At 41.0% G+C, this 21,206-nt stretch overlaps 1 protein-coding gene across 10 annotated transcripts in view; it reads right to left on the reverse strand.

Moving 5' to 3' along the window:
- FAM110B (family with sequence similarity 110 member B) overlaps positions 1-21,206 on the reverse strand; it is a 116,029-nt gene that overhangs the window by 13,768 nt on the left and 81,055 nt on the right. For all 10 annotated transcript variants that reach the window (XM_055799257.1, XM_055799250.1, XM_055799255.1 and 7 more), the window contains one exon: positions 3,784-3,850. The gene's annotated coding sequence lies outside the window, so the exon portion shown is untranslated. The remainder of the gene's footprint in view (positions 1-3,783; positions 3,851-21,206) is intronic.

Below are 21,206 nucleotides of genomic sequence, written 5' to 3' on the forward strand. Positions count from 1 at the left end.
AAAACAGGTCTTTTTTAACTAATAAAAACAATACTCAACAAATTTACAGCAGTGTTGCAGGGCACTGCAACCTTCAGAGGAACTCCATGAATGCTATCTTTTATTTCTGACTGGTACAGCAATGTTTTTTCTCCATATAAGACGACATTTTCCCATACCACAGGATAGTTCATTCCCCTTTTCTCTAGCCTCAAGTCTAAAGATACACAGTGTTAGAAGTCAAGGAAGAAAATTAAAGGAGTGCACAATACTGTCTTCAAGACATGTCTGTATATTTAAGATTTCTTCAAGCAGATGGTTAAAAATACCAATTTTGGCACTGAAACACAATGCAATTTAGTTCTTTCGTATTACGATGATGTTGCAATCAATGATATGGCTGTATAACCCAACACAAATGCTACACTGTATGTACATGGCATAATTACACGTTTGTGTGTGTAACCCCTTAGACTACACCAGATGTATTTACTAGATGTTGAGGTGTGAGCTGTTAGATTACACCAAGTATATTTTCTTCTTAATTGCTGTACTGGAAATATATGCCCAGAGTCCACATATTAAAACTACAGATCTTCTCAAAGTGTTCGCAACCCATTTAACTGAAGATGAGTATCCAGTTACTTGTTAATGAGCATCCAAACTTCTGTTTAATATCCAGGCTTGATACTCAAAGTGTGTTCGTATTACTGATGTTTAATGTAATGACTCTACACTAAAATAATGTTCTTGGAAAGCCACTTTTAAGAAGTCAGACCATCCAGACTCTGTGCACTGAATGGTTTTCACATACCTGAGGACCCTGATGGAGTTACGATGATGGAGGAAATTCTTTCTGACTGCAACTTTTAAGAAACCATAAAAACCTCACCATTTTAAAGAAAAAAGTTGTATCGAGTCACAACCAGTACATTTAATGAAGTGGAGAGGAAGGCAGTGCAAGGAGGGTTGAGGCATTCCAGCTCCAAGAAAAAAAAACACAAAACAAACCCAAACCTGGAATTGGGAGTGTGGGGACATACACAAGGAGAGCGAGAAATGGGAAGACACAGAGAGGTAGAGAAGAAACGCAATTGCCAAGAAAATTGCAGAGAGGAAAAGGTGTTTGGAATAGAGAAGGGGACACCAAACACTGGGTTGGGGTAGCAAAACTAGATTACAAGGACAGAGAGGGATTCGAGGAAAAAGGACGAGACACTTCAAGTGCTCTTCCTCATCATCTCCCTTCACAGCTCCTACATCCCACAGAGGGAATAGAGCTGGCCTAAGGGTGCAGTGGAGAAGGGTATTGCCCAGTGAAGCTCCTCGTGAAGCAAAGCTCCCTCCAACCCAGGGCACTTTTGGGTTGCAGGCGAGAGACAGGTCCTCTCCTCTCTCCTGCAGCCTCCATGGCTGGGGCAGACTGTCCACTGAGCCTAGCAGGTTGGAGGTGGAGCAGCTGGCACCAGGGTGGCTGGCAGGAGGAGATCACAGAAGGATACCAGCTTTGGAGCCCTGCACTTTGTCAAGAAAAAAACAGACCAGTGGTGGAAATCCAGTCAACCAGAAATACCGGTCATTCAATCAAATGAGTTCCCAGTTTTGCTGTAGACTCCTCAGTAAATCCAGTTCTTCCTTTTGGCATTGCTTCAGCTCCCTTTCATGTGCTGTCTGCATGCTGAGACACACAACAGCCTTGTACCTGGGGAGTCTTGAACTAGGGATGCTCTCAACCCTGTCCTCACAAATGCCTTAGGCTACTGCTTAGAAAAATTGCTTAAATTATTTCTCTATTCCTGCCCCGCCTTATAGTATCAGACCACCACACCATTGCTGCGTATCTGGTCTCCTCTCAGGTGTGATACACAGCCACATTAAGAGGTCCCCCCTCTCCTGCAAACAGGGAATAAAATACAGGTATGCGTGCAGTTGCCCAAAGCAGCAAAAAAATTCTTCCAAACCCAGACACTGCATACAGGCATCCCAAGCGTATAGCTATTGCCTTACCCCACTAAATTGTTATTTCTTCAGAGATAAGTATCAGCAAACTTTTAAAGCAGGTGGATCTAGAGAAACTGAACTTGAATGTCACAGGGTCAAGCTGCCTAAGCCAGACAAATAACAGGATGCAGCAGCCAAGGTGCCAAGCTGCAAGTGAGGACACAGGGTGTCTGTGTTTTCATCTGCCCACGCCTGCTGCGTAATGGTAATGTCTCCTGTCAGCTGCCTTGCCATCACACTGTCCCTGGCACTGCTGGGGATCCCAGTTCCTCCAGTGAAGGAGATGCCCCTCACTGACTAGCACCAACTCTTCACTGATCTGGACTGGTTTCAAGACATTCTCTAAAAGCTAATAACGAGGGACGGCTGGCTGTGTCACCACAGCCAGGACTGAATGCTGCTTTCATCTTAAATCATGGATCCAATTTTTCTGTTTGCAAAACGAGCAATATATCTCCAAAACTATAGACCTCCTGGAGCATCTGTATGAACACCAACTATTGAACCCACTTTCTAAAATGGCAGAAATAAATCCCATACAGCATGACATCAGGAAAGTAAAAATATGAAATATGACTGTGAAATTGGTGTGGGTTAACTTGTAGCAAAAACTAACACAGATCACTTACAAGGCTCTGAATGTTCCCAGTGTCAGTCCTTGGCACAGCCAAGACAATTTTGCTGCCTTTAATTTCATACTACATTGTATCTGGAATTTCAAGTTCCTGATTTCCTCAGCTGACAGAAATGGCTTCTGAGATGAATTCTGCATTCTGGGAACAGATTTATACCCTTAAATTAGCCATGTGTACTCTCAGACTTAACATTTTTGTCTTGAAATAAAACAGCAGTGATAATTGCTAATTTAAGACCCCACATGATGCAAACTTATGTTCTGGAGCCAAATATGGTGATTGGAAACAGATTAATATGAAATGCCTTCTACTGAGTGGAATTAAAACTTAATATTAGTGAAGCGCGTTAATGATTTGATACATGAGACATCAGACATTGATTACTGATTTTTTCTTTGCTACAGTGAAATACCAGAAGTGCTCTACTAGTCTTTCAAGAATCATGCAACCATTGGTACAAAGTGCTGCACGTAGTGCTCCTGTCCCCTCCTGTCGGTTTTGCCCAGTTTCCTTGTACTCATCAAGGATGAAACTACTCAATAGATGACATTCCTTCTGTTATTCCTGACATTGGATTTTCCCCTTTTGTTTAGGAGCTTTTTAATGATGAATAAAAGATTATAAACTTTAATGCTCATCTCCTGCTCACACCTTGAAATCAGGCTCAGAGTGCTCTGGATGGACTCAGAGATGTTTAAGATTTATCTTGTTTTTCAACCCATTAGTAATAACCAGATAAATAGCAAAAAGTTCTGGAGGACTAAGGCTAGAAGTGCTTGCTTGAACTGTAGGTCTCCGTTATAAAAAGCTAATGCAACCTACTGAATGGGAAGACTGTAATCAAAGTACAGGTTGGGAATAAAGGATGGGGAAAAGCCTGGAACTACTGGACTATTTCCAAGAAGGATTCTGCCATGTTGACACATACATTGCTGCATGACTGAAGCCAGCAAAAGGAAGCCTCAGCCTTTCTTACAGTACTGAAGTATGTATTTGCAACTAATCAACCTGTCAACCCAATCAATTACTAAAGGTCAAGGAAGAGAAATTCATTACTAGAACATACCTCCCAGGACAGCAGAAAAGGACATGGTAAAGTCCTTCTGGAATTGTCCTCCTTTTAATCAAACCCTAGGAAAAAAATGTGCATTTTAATTCAAAAAGGTACCTGTAAAAGCGCAATGCCAAACTCTTGTCTGCACTCTGAACGGAGGGATGTAATGCTCCAGGGGATTCTGAAAAAAAAAAAGAAAACAAAATATGAAAAAAGGCATTAAAAAACCCCAAACCAGCAAAGTATTAGTACAGCAGGTGGGTACACGTCACTGCTGCTGTAATGCTGGAGGTCATGGAAACCAGATGCCAAGGCTGGTCCATGACAAGAGAAGGGAGGGAAAGAAACGCATGGCAGCCACAAGAGCAACCAGGACTATTTCACATGAAAGGAGAGATAAGTGATGAAATCAACATGGCTGTGCACTAGAAAAGCTATGAGCTGTGTAATAACTAATTAAGAAGTCATTTTGGAAGCCTCAGAACAACAAGCTCACATATGCTGCAGTATCCGAGGTGAGAGTCGAGATGCAGCCATGCTGTGGATCAATGTTACAGGGCCAAAATTAAAAATTAAATTTTTAATTCACTAATGAAGGACAACACAAAATTGTTCTAGTTATAAATAAACAATCCCTTTTGGTTTGGTTTTGGCTATTTCCAGATTAAGAAGAGAGAAAACACGGTAAAAACAAAACCACTCTATTTCCATGCTACAGCTTTAGCAGGGCGTGGAAACTGTCAGCTACTTTGCAAGTAACTGAGGAAAAGTATCAACATGTAAACATCAGTGTTACTTCATGGTAACTGCTAGCTGATTTTGACCTGAAAATATGGAATCTACAGCGATAACCTGTTTTTAAGTGACCTTCCATATTCAGAATTAAGGTCAGAGAGCAACAAGTTCATGTACTTACACCCCCCCCGACACCTCCCTGCTGGCAACTAGAGAGCCGACAGGATATTTTCCAAACTAATGACAACTGCATCAAAAAACCACACTGAATTTTTATACATCTATTATGAATTACTTACTTTTCAACACCTATTTGAAGTGATTACTCATGGAAGAACTATAATGTTCAACTAGTGGCACAAAATTACTAAAAAGGTATGAATTTTGCTATTTTTAATTAGCCTCTTCCCCTTTTCTAAAGCACCTATTTTAGGCAGTGCTTTTTTAAACTATGGCAATAGTGTATTTACAAAACACTACTCCCATCTAGCCAGTCAATACATCTTTCATTTCACATGCAATACCTTCTCCTTTTTCTCTCCAAAATTATTAGGTACTTTTTGTGGATTTAAACCAGTTATTAAACTCCATGGAGAAAAAAATCCAAATCTTTGTATTTCATGTCACCTGCTAAAAAAATATTTGTAAATATCTTTACAATAAAATAGGCTGACAGAAAAGCACATAATTTAAAAATTTGGAGATTATATTCCTATAATGAAGTCTTTGTATACACAATAGTTAAGGGAAAAATAAATCAGTGCATTCATTTATGAGGAAACCAGCTCTGCTGTGGGACGCAGCCCTCCTCCACACATTTTTACGTGCAGGAAGGCACCGTTGCAGGAAGGGAAGAAGCAGTTTTCCTAACCCTGCTGTGAGGCTGATGACACCCAACAGAAGGGTAGAAATGCCAAGCTGAGGAAGACTCAACAGCACATTTTCTAAGAGAGCTCCAAAACAGAGACACCATGTAAGGACATGAACCAAAAAGTTTCCTTCTTCCCATATCAACATATGAACACTTTTATTTTTTTATAGATACAAGTATATCGACATAAAACCTCACGTATGTGTGGTTTACTCCAATACTCGTAATTCAAATGGACTCAAAAACTATTCATGAAGTAGTAGCTATGCACAAAAATAAAGCCCTTTAAAATTTTGGCAAGACTAGAAAAGTTTCTATCATCTTCTCAAAACATATAATGCTTATCTTAGATTGTTATTTCAAACAGCAACAGGGATCAACACATTTACAATATGACTGTCAGTGTGAACTATATAGTGGAATATGTTCTTGTTCAGTGAACAGCAGTGTATACTATTTAAAAAAATATATAGCCTATTATATCTTCTAAGCACTAGAAAGAGGTCATAGTAATAAACAGTGCAAGTATTAATACTGGAGTAGCTCTCATATAGCGGGTTGCCATAATCCTCTGGTTCCACAATAAACATACTGGCTCCAGGTCTCAGGGGTTTCTCAAGAAGGTATGCACTGAACTGTGAAATCACTAGGGAAGGACACACCACAAGGGCTTCACTTAGCTTGGGTATGGACCCTGGACAGCAATGACCAAGGAAGACAAAATCAAAACCCAAACAGATTAACGTTCTGCGGAGCTTTTAAGCACATGACTAGTTTCAATGTTCATGCTACGGAACGAAACACTAACAAACCCATTTAGCATCTGCAAAAGAAAAGTGCAGTGACAAAACCGTTAATGGATAAGGCTGATAAAGTGATATGGAGTCAGACCAAGTACTATGTCAGTTCTTCAACATGACAGCACAATATTCACCAGTCTATGCATCTCATACATAGATGGGACCAGCCACGAAGCACCACTGCAAACAACTATCTGTGAGGACTCAGGTGCCTCCACCAGCAGAAGAGCAAATCCTCAGGCAGGCAGCATTGGATTTTGCAGGTGCAAGACGAACAGCCCAAGGCAGAACCATACATTGATTGCACTGTTTTAAGTGGATGAACTGTTCTGGTAACAAGTCTCCAGTAGCACTTTGTCAGTCCAACATAGTGCCCTTTAGTGACACATTTCAGACAAACTTCTTAATCAACACAACAGCCTTAACACAGCTGAGAGGGATCAGGTACACTACAGTGAATATTTTAAAACATAAATATGCAACTACATGAAACAGTTGAGAAAATGCAGAATATAGAATAAATTTCAGTGGAAAACACGATTAAGGACTTAGGAGGACAACTAAAGGCATCAAATTCTCCTTTCCCAATTAATTATACTGTTTTTGTGTAAGAGGTGTCATATGGATACTTCTCAAGTTCTAATTACTCACACAGGTATAATTCTAATGTTTTTAGAAAACCTCATCCTTTCTGTATGCACCACGCCAGATCCCTGTCACAAATTTTTGGTTCCCACGCCCATCCGTGTGTATGGCCCAGCCACAATGCAGAGCAGCCCAGAAAGGCCACACTAAGTAATGTGCGTCTGTCTTCTCCAGGAGGTAGAAGGGAGATTATACAGAAACAGGCTCTGCTTGTCCCACACCTTCTGGGGAATTTGTAGTACAATATGCGGCCAGCCTTGACTTGGAAGAGCCCACCTACCTGTGACTAAGCCACTATTAAATGCTGGCCTCCAAGAAGACAACAGAACTTATGGCTGACTACTAATACCAACAATTCTTTGGTGCTTTTTAATTCTTTCTTGGTTTTGTTCCTGGACCTGGAAGTCCAGAATTCCATTTCTCTTGCAGATGTACGATTCAGATGAAAATACAGCTAGTCATGTTGCCACCCTGTTTTACATTGGACACACAGTAGAGTTTGAAAACATTTGCTAGCAGGTACGGCTATCGAAAGCTCAGTGATTCTTTCTGGTAATGCACAGAGCTGATCCCTGCAGCAGGGTACAGTGGAGCACCCCCATCAGCACAGCTGCCACAGATGCACTGTCAGCCATGCACCGTCACCACTCCATTTATTTCCCATTGCCACTTTCTTAGATACTTTTTTCCCATTTAAGTAACTTAACAAGGCCAGTGCTAGCAGATTCATACCACCTCAGCAGGAAAGACTGGTCTCTGCAGTACTTTCTTCTAGAACAGTAAGTGGTCCCACAGTACTTCACTTAATAATCAATAACAGACATACTGACACAGTGCCAAAGACATGGTAGCTGAGATCTGCACAAGGAACTGATCTGTTGCTGGCTTTCACTAGATGAGTGCATGGGATATAGTTGAATTCTGGTCTCACTGTGAATCATTAAAGCAGCTATTTTTGTATTTCCAATTCCTGTTTAAAAAAAAAAATGAAAAAAATAACAGAAAAAAAGAAAGAAAAAAGAAAAAAGACTTTAAAACATCTCAGATCTAAAACAGCACAAACAAAACTGATGTCAGATTTCTCAAAATCACAAAAAAACATGAAACTGAGCCCCATACACAAGCCAGTTTACCTCCTGAGCTTCAGCTGGATGATTTAACCTTGTTGCAAGGGCAGAAAATGCCTAACACCTACACATGAAGCACCCAAAGAAAGATAAGAAACTCTAGACTAGACTCAGACTATAAAAAGTACTAATTTGTTCAGTATTTTTCAAGTCAACCAATTACATGGGTGTGAACTATCACATTCTCCTCTGAAAGCTATTTCTCTATAGCTTTCTTCTCTATAAATTCCCACAGCCTTATTCAAATTTCTCTCAAAAAACATCCTTCTGCAATGCCTAGAAAAACACTCCACAATGGCCAGGCAGCTGGCATACTGTAATTGCTTGTTATCTTAATTTCAAGAGTCTCTCTCATCTGCTGGTGAAGGTCGAGTGAAAAACTTCAACGACCACTATGAGGAGATCTGGGGATCTTAAAATTAAAATTTGTAGCTAAATAAATTCTAAACATTTTGACTATTTTTAGATATGTATTTTTTTTATCATTTCACAAGCAAAAGGATAGGCATACTGTTCAGGAAGGAGTGATGCTCCTTTTCAAGACTGACTGACTTGAGGACGTTCACACCCAGGCTGAGTGCTGGCAGGACCAAAGGTCTCCTTAGATGTGTAGTGCCAGGACATTCTAGTAACACACCATGATTAGAAGACTTATGAAGTAACATGTATCTTCATAATGGTCTTGAGAGCTTTAGGACTAAGAGTCATGGAAATGCAAGAGTAACATATGAAAATAAAGATTTCCTTCTCTTTCTGGTTAGCATCACTACTTCTTTTCTGTGGGTAAGCCTTATCTCTAAAGGTACCCAGTTCTTCAGAGGTCATGTCCATTTCCAGTCAGTCGGGCCAGAAAACTCTGCTTTGCCCCACCTGTGGTCCCTTTAGTTGGCTGCTTATCAGTTCAGCACCCCTACAATAAAAAGCACTACACTATGAGAAAAAACACCATGGGGCCCACATCACTGAGTATGGTGACTGGTTCAACACACTTGAAATTTCAAAATCTCAATGGAAGGAATGACCAATGTGTCTGCCACGCAAGCAAGATCCCAATGAGGATTTCAAAAGGGAGAAAGAGGCCAACCTAACAATCAGATGTCTTATTTGAGATACATCTGCAGAATGAAAGAGACTTCTGGTCCTGGATACTATTAGCAGAGGGATGTATCTCATAATGAATTCTCAAAGGCATTCCCAAGGACACATCTTCTTCAGCATCTCTTAACAGAAGAGCATGGTGAGCCCTCTGCCTGGGGTATGCCTACAGGCACCGTGGTGAAAATCCAGGCAGTGTACCCAATTCTTCCCATTTTTACTTGTTGGAAACGAGGGAGTTTGCTTCCTGAGCCAGAACCTGGCTTTTCCTTTAGATACCCATAACCTGAGAACTGCCGAAGCTTATCTCAGTTTAGACAAAGATCTGAATCTTAATGAAGAATAATTAAAACAAAGCCTGTTTCCCCTTGCTGATGGAAACTGAAACAAAAGAATAACGGAATGAAATTATTATAAAACAAATTTCAAAAAGGCAACATCATGCCAACTGAAAGCATTTTGCATCTTTTCCTTAGGGAAAGCTAAAATATTTATACCTAAATATACTTTCCAGAGCTGTTCTGCTTTTTGCCTTTATCCAGATTCAGTGAAGTCTTGACCCTGAACATTAAAACCATAGAAATACCACAACAGGAAAAGTGAAAACCACACATGCAACTTTATTTGAACTGTCTGGATGACAACAAACCTTAATCAGGATACTACACACTAACACGTGCAGGCACACAGAGAGGAATGCTGTGTGCCCGAGCTGCCTGACCTGTAAATGAATGGAGAGGGAGCTCAAAGCCACAGCCCATGCTCCGCTGAGGAGCACACAGTGAATGGAATAAATACAGCAGGTGGTTGGAACCACAAGTTGCATGACAGATAACAGCTTACTTACAACATGTTTCCCGTGATTGAAAACAGAAACTGGAAACTGTTAAACACCTCTCAACCATCTTTCTTTGTATTCGTCTCACCGCTTTTTGGAAAACATTACCATAATAGAGGGGAAACAAACAAACAAAAAAAAAAACCCAAGACAGTTACAAAGCCACAAAATCTAAGTGGAAATTTTTAAGGGAATTAAGTCGTCATTGACCTTTGCCTGCATGAATCATGGTGAAACTTTGCTGGCTTTGGTACTGCCAGCAAAAAGTGACTTCAGAGATTTGATGGTTTATGTGAAATACTCACATCTGAATGTGCCACTTTCTTATCTCACTCAAAAAGTGTACTTGGCGTTTTCCTGATGGAATCCTCCATTTCTGCACTTGCATAGCTGTGATGGGTTTTTTTGGTTTTGTTTGTTTGGTGTTTTTTTTTTTTAAAAAAAAGTCTCACAATAATTATGATTAACAAAAAATTACAGGTCACCTCTCATTCTGAGAGTTAACAATGAACAGATGTTTCAGCACATCTAACTGTAGTCAGTTTTGCCTAATCTACCACAAAAGAAAACCAATTTTTGAAATGAAGTTGGAACAGTGTAATTGGAGCACATCTGAAGCATATTACCTTTCCCAACAGTTACCATATACAATAAAGATATAAAAACATTTTTATGAACAGATACCACTTTGCATAACTTCTACAAATAGATGAACTGATGTACTGGAAAAGTTAGGCCCATATTTTTCACGGAAATGGTTAATTAAGCCTAAATTGTGAGACTTTGTGCATACTTTCAAGAAGTACTTAGCATCTGTAAGTCAAACTGTGATCATGAAGAAGTAGGTGCTTAGTGTCTCTGAAGACCTGCTACTCTGAAGTAGCAATTCAAACTGGAATAAACAAAGTTAAAGGCTACCTTTTGAAAAACTAGACCTCGTGCACCTTTGCTACATGAAGAAGAAGGTACCATACAAGATGTGAGGAATACAGCCCATTCCTCCTAATACCCCTGGCCCATCCACCTTGGCAGAAGATCACACACATCTGTTACTAACACCTCTTGGTGAAGAGGAGATGAAAATAGGACTCAGCTATGTATGTGCTTCTAGCACCAAAAGGGGATTCTTGGTTCCTCTCAACAAAAAACATCCCTTTGATTCTTATGCAGTTACCTAATTAAATTTCACTGTGCATATTAAGTTTTCTGAGGTCTAGCTGTTTTATGTTCAGTCTAAAATCAAAAGAGACACACTCATAAATGCCCCTTTCATTAAAAGAAACCAAATTTTAAAAAAAAGGTTTGTCATATGTAAAGATATCCCCCTCTCTGCTTTAGTTGTTTCCTCAGTTCAGCCAAGGAGAAGAGATCATGCACATAACTCCTAACTAGGTCACAAACTCAAAGTTTCTAGTATTTTATTCATGTGCCTTGTAAAGGGATGCACTTCATGTCAAGTTCCAAAATAAACATCATGCTATGAGCAACAGCTCTTCAAGAATGAATCAATATTGTGTTGGTATTACTCTATTTTAGGGTGGGAGAGACAGATGCAATTTCTTCAGTCACTGAGAAATAACAACAGAAAATCAAGCTGTCAATCTCCTGACATACGATTTGTTTTAACTATAGTCAATAGTTACTTGATGAGTCTGTGGATTATTTCAGAGGAATTCTCAAAAATACCTGTGAAAAGAAGAAGTATTATCCGAAGACTAAGTTAGCCACATAGAGTTCATACATACGTTAAAAAACATTTAATGGTCAGCATGTAAAAAAAAAAAAGTTTGAAACCTACTGTTTCATATTATATACTCTGAAAACCATAATGCTTTTAGAATATATACACAGAGAACAACTGTGTGTGAATTTTCAGCTGGGAGGTAATGGAGATCTTAAAAAATTACACGAGAATTCATCATGTGCCATAGTTCTCAGCTCATTTTCCTGGATCTTTATAATAGGTCTGATCCTGTTTCTTGGGTTATATTTCTTAGATTACAAACTGATGCCTTCTTTCAGGTCAGTACTTGCAACATGTGATTCGCTAAGATTCAGAAATTCTATCTTGAAATTTTCTTTTTTTTCTCCCCTAGGTATAAAATGTTGGGTATTTACAGCACATTCAGCACCGCTGAGAAAGAGAAGGGCCTTTGCAGAGGTTAAAACCAGGCTCTGTGTACTAAGCCAGCCTCCAATTCTGCTCTGTTCTGCTAAACTGTGTTTGTGCTTGTTGCAAGAGTATACAGTATCTGTATAAAGGCTCTTGAAATACCAGGGGCAACCTAATAAAAAAAAAAATAGGGAAGCAGCAGAAGACACAGCTTAAGAGCTATTTTTTCCCACTTCAGTCACTAACAGAATATGATTAACATCTGGATCCTGGATCTGGAGTAGCATCCGCCTTTTGGGGTTGGATGTTTGCATTTGACTGCAGAATATTTAATTTTATACTAGACAACATGTTGTAAGTTCTTCAAGAAAAAAAGTCAAGATCAAGACCTGCTGGATGGGAATAGTTGTACGAGCGGACATGGAGAGAGAAAAAATACCTCAGTTAAGAAATAAGAATTGCGCTTTTTTTTTTTTTTTTTTTTTGTAATACCACACAGAATTTTGGTGTGACATCATACTATATACAACTATCTGAAAATGTTACTTTTTTGGACATGTTGTATGGAAAGGTAGAGAAAAAGAGAGAGCTTAAGCCCAGTTAATATGGAAAAAAAAGGAACCAGTCTCTGGAGTACATCTGGCACGCAGCACAGGAAAAAGATTTCATCCTGTAGGCACACTGCCTGGAGAAAGCGCCAGACCCATGTTGACCCAACAGAGAGAGTTGCGGGGCTGGAGTGAAGAAGAGGGTAAGGGCACTGCATTTGCTCAGCCCTGAAAAGAGAGGGCTACAGGGGGACCTACCCACCGTCTGCAACTGCCTGACGGGAGGGGACACAGACTGTCCTCAAAGGTGCACAGAGAGGGAGGGGAGGCATCAGCCAGGGCTGCAACATGTGAAATTCCAGCTCTACACAAGAAAAAAGGTCTTTTTATTGTCAGGGAGGTGACACACTAGAGCGGGAGACCAGAGCTTCTGCTGGACCTCCAACCTTGGAGAGACTCAAAACTGTCCTGTGCATGGCCCTGAGCAACCTCAGCCAATGGGACCTGATGTGGGCAGCAGGCTGGACCAGGTGGACCTCTGGTGGTGCCCTCCAACCTACATGATTCTCTGATCTCATCTTGCTACCTCTGTTTCAGTGGTACCAAAAATCAATGTCTCTTTGCCTCACCCTATCCTCAGCAGCAAGTGATCTAGACATGGGAGACTTGATAACAAATATTACAATGTACATGTAAAAATTCATCACCATATACATTGATTTCTTTCTATCGCTCCTTTTTTCCATTTTTGAAAGACTGGGATATTTGCTTCTCAGTATGCACAGGGCTCTTCCTCTGCTCTTCTGCATTTTGCATCTCAGTGATTTAGTTGTCAACAGCACACAAAACAGGATTACTTCAGGAAATCAAGAAAAATGAGAAGGCAGAACAAGGACTACCTAGGAAAAAAAACCAGCATGATCTCTCCTTTTTAGCAGAGGGCACCTGTAACATATTCAGTAAGGCAGTTAGTTAACAGACAGTGCTGCGCAGGACTTCTTTGTGTACAGCATTTAGGAATCACTTCACGGAAGGGCTGAGAAGGACAAGAGCTGCTGATGCCAGAGTTTGACTGTCAGTAGAGGTTAAACAGGGGGCTGATGGGCTGTGCCATTCTGTGCAAGCCTGGCTGGCACACTGTAATATTGAATACACTATGGGAGCCCCAGATACGCTGTACTGGTGACACAGACATGCAGGGACACACAGGATATGTTGGGACAGAACTGAGCGGCCTGTATAACAAACACTGCTATTCGGAAACTGTCTAATCAAAGGAGATTTTCTGATGCCACAAAACATGTACTAGGCAGAGAAATCACTGAAGGTCCCACATAAAGTCCTGTGGTTCTTATTGCATCAACTGAACTAGCCAGTTTGATAATGATGTGATCTGCTCCTTGCAGCTCATGGAAGATCACTTTCAGGCACAACCATGCAATGATCTTGTCAAAAGAAAATAGAAGATATGCAAACAAAACAATCTTGAATTAGGCTCTTTGGCTCTCCCCGGTATTTCTGCCAACAGCACAGGAAAGAACATACAAATATTTGTAGCAATACAACTCAGAAGCAGCATTCCTAGCAGACACGGAACAACAGAGATCACAAAAATGTATTTTTCTGTTTAGTGGAAATAAGTAACAGTGTTATTAGAAACTGACAGAGAACAAACAAACTAAAGCAACTCAGCAAACCCACACAGAAACTGGCTGATTAAACAAACTTTTCACAGCAAGGATGCCTGGAATCTCAAGCATGCGACTGTTTTCCCCCATTGCATTTTCCTTAAATTAGCTCTTTATCTTCAGTATTCCAATCCAACACAAACTACATTTTAAAAACATCCATCTTAAGACATCAGCACAATTCCATAATGAAGCTACTGAAATCAAAGCACAACCTTCTTGTACACTGTCACATGGCTCCTGGGAAACACTGCTGGGAGAAAGGGGGTCATTGAAGAAGCAAGTCCTGCACAGTGGCTGCGCATCTTAAAGATGTTCAGTGCAAGGTCTCAGGGTCTGTATTCACAGCTATCTTATCTGCTAAATACTAATGCGTACAAAGCAAACTTAGCAATAGCAATACCAACGCGCTCACCAATGAACCTCTAAGTGGCTTTATGCTGCAGACATCGTCCATGCTGTATGTAAGACACAGTACTACAAATGCATTTAATGTTGGTAAGGTTTCCAGTGCCTCTGCAGTGCCAACAATCTCTTCTTCAGCTCATTTTCTCATCATGTTCTCTATGCTGTCATTATCCAATGTGTTTATTACAACAGTATACCAGGAACCCACTGAAAAGGAGTACTTAAGAGGGTGGCAATGTCTTACTTTTAAGATTTCCTATTAAAGAATAAATGCATATGGCTCCCACCACAGCATCATTGTTTTCAGCTTCCAAGCACTATTACCAACTCTTTTGATAAGGAAGTTGTTATTATCTTTACATGAGGTGGTGATGTTAAGGATGAATAAGATATGTAATGTTTATTCATTTCTTAATGACCACTTATTTGCATTTATAAGCTATACATCAATTACAAAGACAGCGTAGCTGTCCTCAGCTAGTCACTGCAGCCATGTTGCTTTCATCCTGCAATCCCTCCACCAAAGCTAAAGTAAAGCACCAAGGTAAAGGAAAGCATGACTACTGTAAAATGCTTCAGTTCTGAATCGCTGTTTTATACATTATGGGAATGCTATAGCATCCACAATGTATCAATTGCAAAGCACTAAACCCATAAGCTGTTCTCCTTCGGCAAACAGCATACCTGGTGGGGCCAAGCACCGGAGCAGCAATAGGTAAGGGGCTGCCAGATGCAGCACGTGCCCTCCCACCCATTTCGGCTGTCCAGGCTGCTGGTGGGTGGCTCACCCGTTAGACAAAAGCAGCTTAGCGTAGGACTGCCCTGGCAAGGGGCTGTGTTCCGACAGCTCCCAGCACAGCTGAACGCTCGAGCGCTTGCTTTGCAAAGGTGTCGGCTGCCGTGACAAACCCCGGCGCAGCAGCCGGGAGGCGGGAGCGGAGGGAGGCAGGGCAGCCCAGCCCAGCCGAAGCGGAGGGTGCCGCTCGCACCGCAGGTCAGCTCCTGCTCCCCCGTCTGACAACGGCAAATCCCTCAGTCACTTCGCAGTTCTGGGAACGGAAGACTGTCTTGTGAAATTACAATGCTGTTTTAATGCTACCGTTATTAGCATTGTCTTCAGACAACAAAATGTTCTGTCGCAGTCGCTGTGGGATGACGGCACTGAATACACACCGAGTCACCCCACGTTAGTTTAAATAGCACAACTGCGTGAACACATGTTCTTCAGTTAAATCCACACACATTCAAAAGTAAAAATAAGCAGATCTGCAAGGAAGAACTCACTTTCTACACAATGCAAAAGCAACCCTCGTTGCTGTGCTTCTAAAACCTCAACAAACATGTCTCAAATAGTTTATTAAGACTACTCCTATTTTCTGATCTGGTAGTAAACAAGTACTCAAAGCCACCCCCAAAGAGTTCTAAGTCGTTAAAAACATATGTGCCTAAACCTGGCTTTATTTGGTGACCTCCACAACACAAGCAGAGACAGTACCCGCAAGCAGGCACTCAGCATCACAATGTTGACACAGAAGTTTCAAGTTCCCCTCCTCCCCCATCAAATCCGAACAGCACCTCTCAAGAAGAAAATTCACTCAGATGTTTTCTCACTATATGTAATAACATACCCCCCCAGCTACGTTCAATCCCATTCAGAGCAGGAAATATCCAGAAGATTTCAAGTTGGAGCACAGGGAGGCTCTACTGCCCAGACACTCATCACAGGGCTGGCTGTGCTGCCAATTCACTGCGCACTGCTGATACCGATGCACGTTAAAAACAAAGCAAACAACCACTCTGTGTTCAAACTTGTCCGTGTTTCTGCCCCTTAACCAAACCATTACCAGGAACAGAAACTGCATAGAGCGCAGCTTCTGTATTCTGAAGTGAAACACAGGAGGGTCAAAATGAGCATGCATTTTTTTGTATTACAACTGTGAAACTGCCCTCCACAGTCTTCCTCACGCCAAAGCTGCACAGCTGCCTGAAGGCATGTTATTTTATACTTTCTAAAACAAAACCTCCTATGTTTAATGTTTCTAACATGCAACCAGACATACTCCAACTGGGTATCATTATTATGAAAGGATTTTGCTGCCATGCACTCTCCCAATATCAGGCAACTGAACAGCTCTCCTGCCTGACAGAACATGACTTCAGTACATGAATTTAAAGCATGTAAACTGAGGCCAATAGAACATTCATATAATCAAACTTTATATACCTTAATTCCCTTCATCTAGGAGCCTTGGTGTGCCCACGGGAGCTCCTGTCCTTGCCTTACTTCTTGGGGAAACTTCCCTTCTTCCCCAGTAATTCCTCATGGACAAGAGCTAGGGAAACAAGTCCCTAGCTGGCTGGCAGTTTTAAGCTCCAGTTAGAGAACATGAGTAAACAATACAGCATGCAAAAGTGTTCAAGTGTAGATCTGGCTATAGTAAAAATAATACTAATAAAAAGCATTGCTTTTTTTCCCCAAAGAGAATACTTGAAGGGGACTAAGTTTTACAGACAAATGTCTCTGCCCCTTGAAACAAGCATCTAATTGCAAGAAAAGCTATTTTCTTGCCTGTGAGGAAAGTTGTGGACCATAGCTTGTTAAATATCCAGAATGTAGGCAACACCTAAAAATCTTAAAAAAACACTTACTTTTTACCCTATTTGAATGCTTACAAGTTTCTGCAATTGCTTACACAGAACAATATTAGACAAACAGCCAGCGCATCTTAAACCTCGCTTAAGGCTGCACGGGAGCCAGACAGGATGAGCTGGCAGTTGGCCACCTTGCCAGGGACCAAGGTGACAGGGACATGCTATCCTAGGAGCTGCTTATATCCTACACTTATTTCCCCTTCTTCTCCTGGCAGGTCCCTTGCACACCTGTGCCACGCAAGCCCAGTTATCTCTGCTGGCCCAAACAAGCACTGCCCAGGCACAGCGTCCCTCCCAGCCAAGGATTTACATACAAACTCAGAACAAGTGTGCTGTTGCTCAGGATGTATGTCGTCTGCCACAGGTTTTGTGACTGCTGTGACTCCCTCGGGTCTGCACGGTGTGGTTTGTGAGGCGGGCAGAGACAACCCCGATTCTCTTTTCTTCGCCCAACAGCAAGCAAATGCCGTGCAACGTGCCCTATGCATGGGAATGTCCAGGAACAGCAATGTCAGAGATGCTCAGGAACCAGGACCTGGTAAAGGAGGACAGCATGCTACCGTCACCAACCCCTGACCCTCTGGAAAGCTTATTATACCTCAGTAAAGGAAACTAATGTGACTTCAAGCCCACAGAAAGAGGGGAAGGAGAATGGCAGAGAGAAATGTGCAGGTCTTTGCTCCAGGATCGCTCCCACCCTTATGTTTATCACTCAAAACTATTTCCTTCCCCAAGAGGAGGCCACTGAAAGCCCTGCTGGCAGGTCACAGGTGGGCTGGCTGTCACCCTCGCACACAATCTCTCGCTCTTTTCAGATTAGGCAATGGAGTCAGAAACAACTACTCTAGTAGTGAACATAACCAGCGTAAATTACCAAGTAGCATGGGGATTGAGGGTAATTTTAATACAGTGTTCCTGAGCCAAACTTTTCAGTAGTCTTGCATCACCGCTACAAAGTGAGGGGAGCAGAGATTCCAAGGAGACTGTGACAGCAGCCCTGCGCAGCCTTGCATAGAGATCCCTTAAATGGCAAAGTGCAGCACGCCAACGGCTAACCTGTCGTATTACCCACCGCTGCTTATTTGGAATCAAGAAGTGTATTTTTAATCATACTTCCTAACTGTTTGCATTTCCATTTTATGTTGCCAAGCAGGTGAATCATTCAAACAATTGTATGCAAAAACTACACAAACCCTCAAAATTTCAGGTCAGACAATTTCCTCTTCAGCTTAACCCCAGACTTTTCCAACAAGAAGAGCCGTGCGGTGCAGAGGGGCAGGTTTCCAGAAAAGCTAACTTTCTGGGGCTTACAGCTTATCCTTTGTAACTCATGGGGAGGCTTGTGCTCTAACCATGTGACAACGTTATCAGTTATTATTACGCTATGTTTCATGGTAAATATTTATGCCCTTTTCTCCAGTGCCAAAAGCTCATGTTGACACTTCAAACTTTACTGTGCAGATGTGAGTCTTGTATTTCTGGGTTCTCTCTTTTTCCACCACCCCCCCCACCTCCCTCAGACACGAGGTAAGCTTTAAGATTTATTCCAAAATACAAGAACAATGAAATTTTGGTAAAAAAATATCTAAGATGACAAAATCCCCTGAGCATTAAAATATATTAAAACCACCAAATTTTTTATTTCACACGTACAATCCCAGAGTGATTTTTACTAGCCTGCAGAACTTTAAAGCCTTGTAAAGTCAGATTTACAACAGAACTTGAAACAGCCCCATCTATAGCCTATGAAGTGCTGTTATAATACAAACCTTAAAAGTGTCAAACTTCAGTGAATTACGAAAGTCAGCACTTCCCTTCTTTTTTAGCTGTACTCTTTCGGGTAACCGCTTTTTGTATAAAACTGCCTGCCCTTGTGCTGTAATGATTTTATTATTTTATTTATCTTATAGCTGTTATGAAATTAAAAGTGACAAACCATTCATTAGATCACTCATTTTGTGCGCCTTTTTTAAAGCGTGAATATCGTTATGAGTTCTGGATTAAAATATGTGGATAAAAGCGAAGGGGATAAGATAAACCAGGAATGAGTAGGTACATCAAAAAAAATCAGGTTTGTAAGTTTCATATTTTAAAATGTATGGGAGGCAAAAAACAATAAGAAAACTCTGTCCAAAACATAAATTTGGGCAGTAATGATATGAAATTCGAAATGGGCAACTGTGTATGCTTTTCTATTCCTTCTAGTTTCTCTTAGATTTCTGTATTAGGTCCAAGATTTCAGCAAAAACATACAGTATTCTGGTTTTTGGGCATGGTCTTTGGGAAAATCTGTCCATTTTCTTCTTAGTAGATCAACATAAAATTTAACAAGTATGAACTTAATACCTATTTTCCGCAGTGCCCAAAGGTGAACAACTACTGGTATTTCTGAAGAAATCCATGTCAGTGTTATGTGCAAGACCTATGTGCATTTCTCTTTAAGGATACAGAAGCATGATAACTCAGGGGGGAAAAACCCACCAAACTGCTAAATATATATGTATGTACCATTTTCACAACGAAGCACCAAATTACATCAAAGTAGCAGACTACCTTTTTCCTATGATGCCATGCATGCACTGGATAATAAATATATACCAGTCTGCTAGTGAAAATTTCTGTAAACTTAAGACTTGAAAAGAGATCAGTTAAAGTACGGGTTTTTTACATTACAGATGTGTGTGGTGTGTGTTTATACCATTTATTTATTTATATATTACACCCTGAACTCCAGAAAAATCACTGCTTTCCTCCCCAGCATACTTTCCAATTCCTTGCAAAGGATGAAGATCCTAAGGAAAATATCATTGTTTATAATGTAAAATATTTTCTAAAGAGTAAGCAGAATTTACCTCATGGCAGGGGGAGATAAGTGACAAAAGTCAGAAATACTGCCAGAGACAGACAGTGAGACCATTTATTCAAGAAGTTACTTAGTTCCTAGATTAAGATACCAAAGAATAAAAATAACAGAGGATCAATATCCCCACAGATTACTAGGATTTGGAAAGACCAGAACAAAACATTCCTAGACCAACTAAAGCTATAGGATTTAAAATCTAGACATCAAATTTTGTGAGACACTTCAGTTTTTCTCTGTGATACAAATCAAATCTCAATTCCCCAAAAAACCTTCTTTTTCAAGACCTTTTCTCGATCAGCTCCAGAGAAAGGGAGATGTGCAGATGAGCACAAGTAACCCAACTTATTAAATCCACTGCAAGGCTGGATGCATATGGAAATGAATTTTATTCCCAAGCAGATAGACTAGATACGTCAGTATGTTTTTGCCATCTCTGATATAAAAATAGGTGTCAGCAAAATCCAGTATAAATTCTTGCAAGCCCCTGCAGGAATGCTGCTGTTTTCCTCTGGACTGTTCAACAGACACAACCATCCAGAAACATCTCATAATCAAGGAAAAGAAGGAATGGGGGGCAGAACCCACCCGAAACCCTCAGTTCTGTTGCATTCAAAACCTCTACCCAAAAAAAGCAAAACATTTTTTCTCATTGTTAGATGGACCTTGTAAAAAACATTCCTGGGTCATCACCACTGACCCAGGGTTTGTCCCTTGTCCAAGAGAGAATAACAGGATCCCTTCCCTGGGGTGCTGGTGCCATGGCTGGGGGTCAGGAAAGAAGAAGTCAGGAATACTTTTGTGGCGTGGAAGTAAACCAAAACATCGCTGCTTTTAAGAGCAGAAGCAAAAACAAAGCATGCTTCTACAAGCTGTGTCTTACTGTTCCTCAGGAAAACCTCCCTGGCTGTATTTGTCTGTAAGCAAGCATCACAACCGGCATGTGCAGGGGCTGCTGCCAGGTGCTCCTATAACTTGTACTCCCACACCTCAAACACATGTGCTTGTGCAAACTGTGGCAGCCAAGACCTGGAGGAAGCACCGAGCACAGTTGGCCACCTGCTGAATCAATTTTTGCAGATTACAAAGATGTCCTCCAGCCCCAGTGTGGGCAACAGCCAAACACACACAACAAAAAATGAGGTTTTCCAAAGAAA

The sequence above is a fragment of the Falco peregrinus genome, chromosome 3 (genome assembly GCF_023634155.1).
Source record: "Falco peregrinus isolate bFalPer1 chromosome 3, bFalPer1.pri, whole genome shotgun sequence".
NCBI lineage: Eukaryota > Metazoa > Chordata > Aves > Falconiformes > Falconidae > Falco > Falco peregrinus.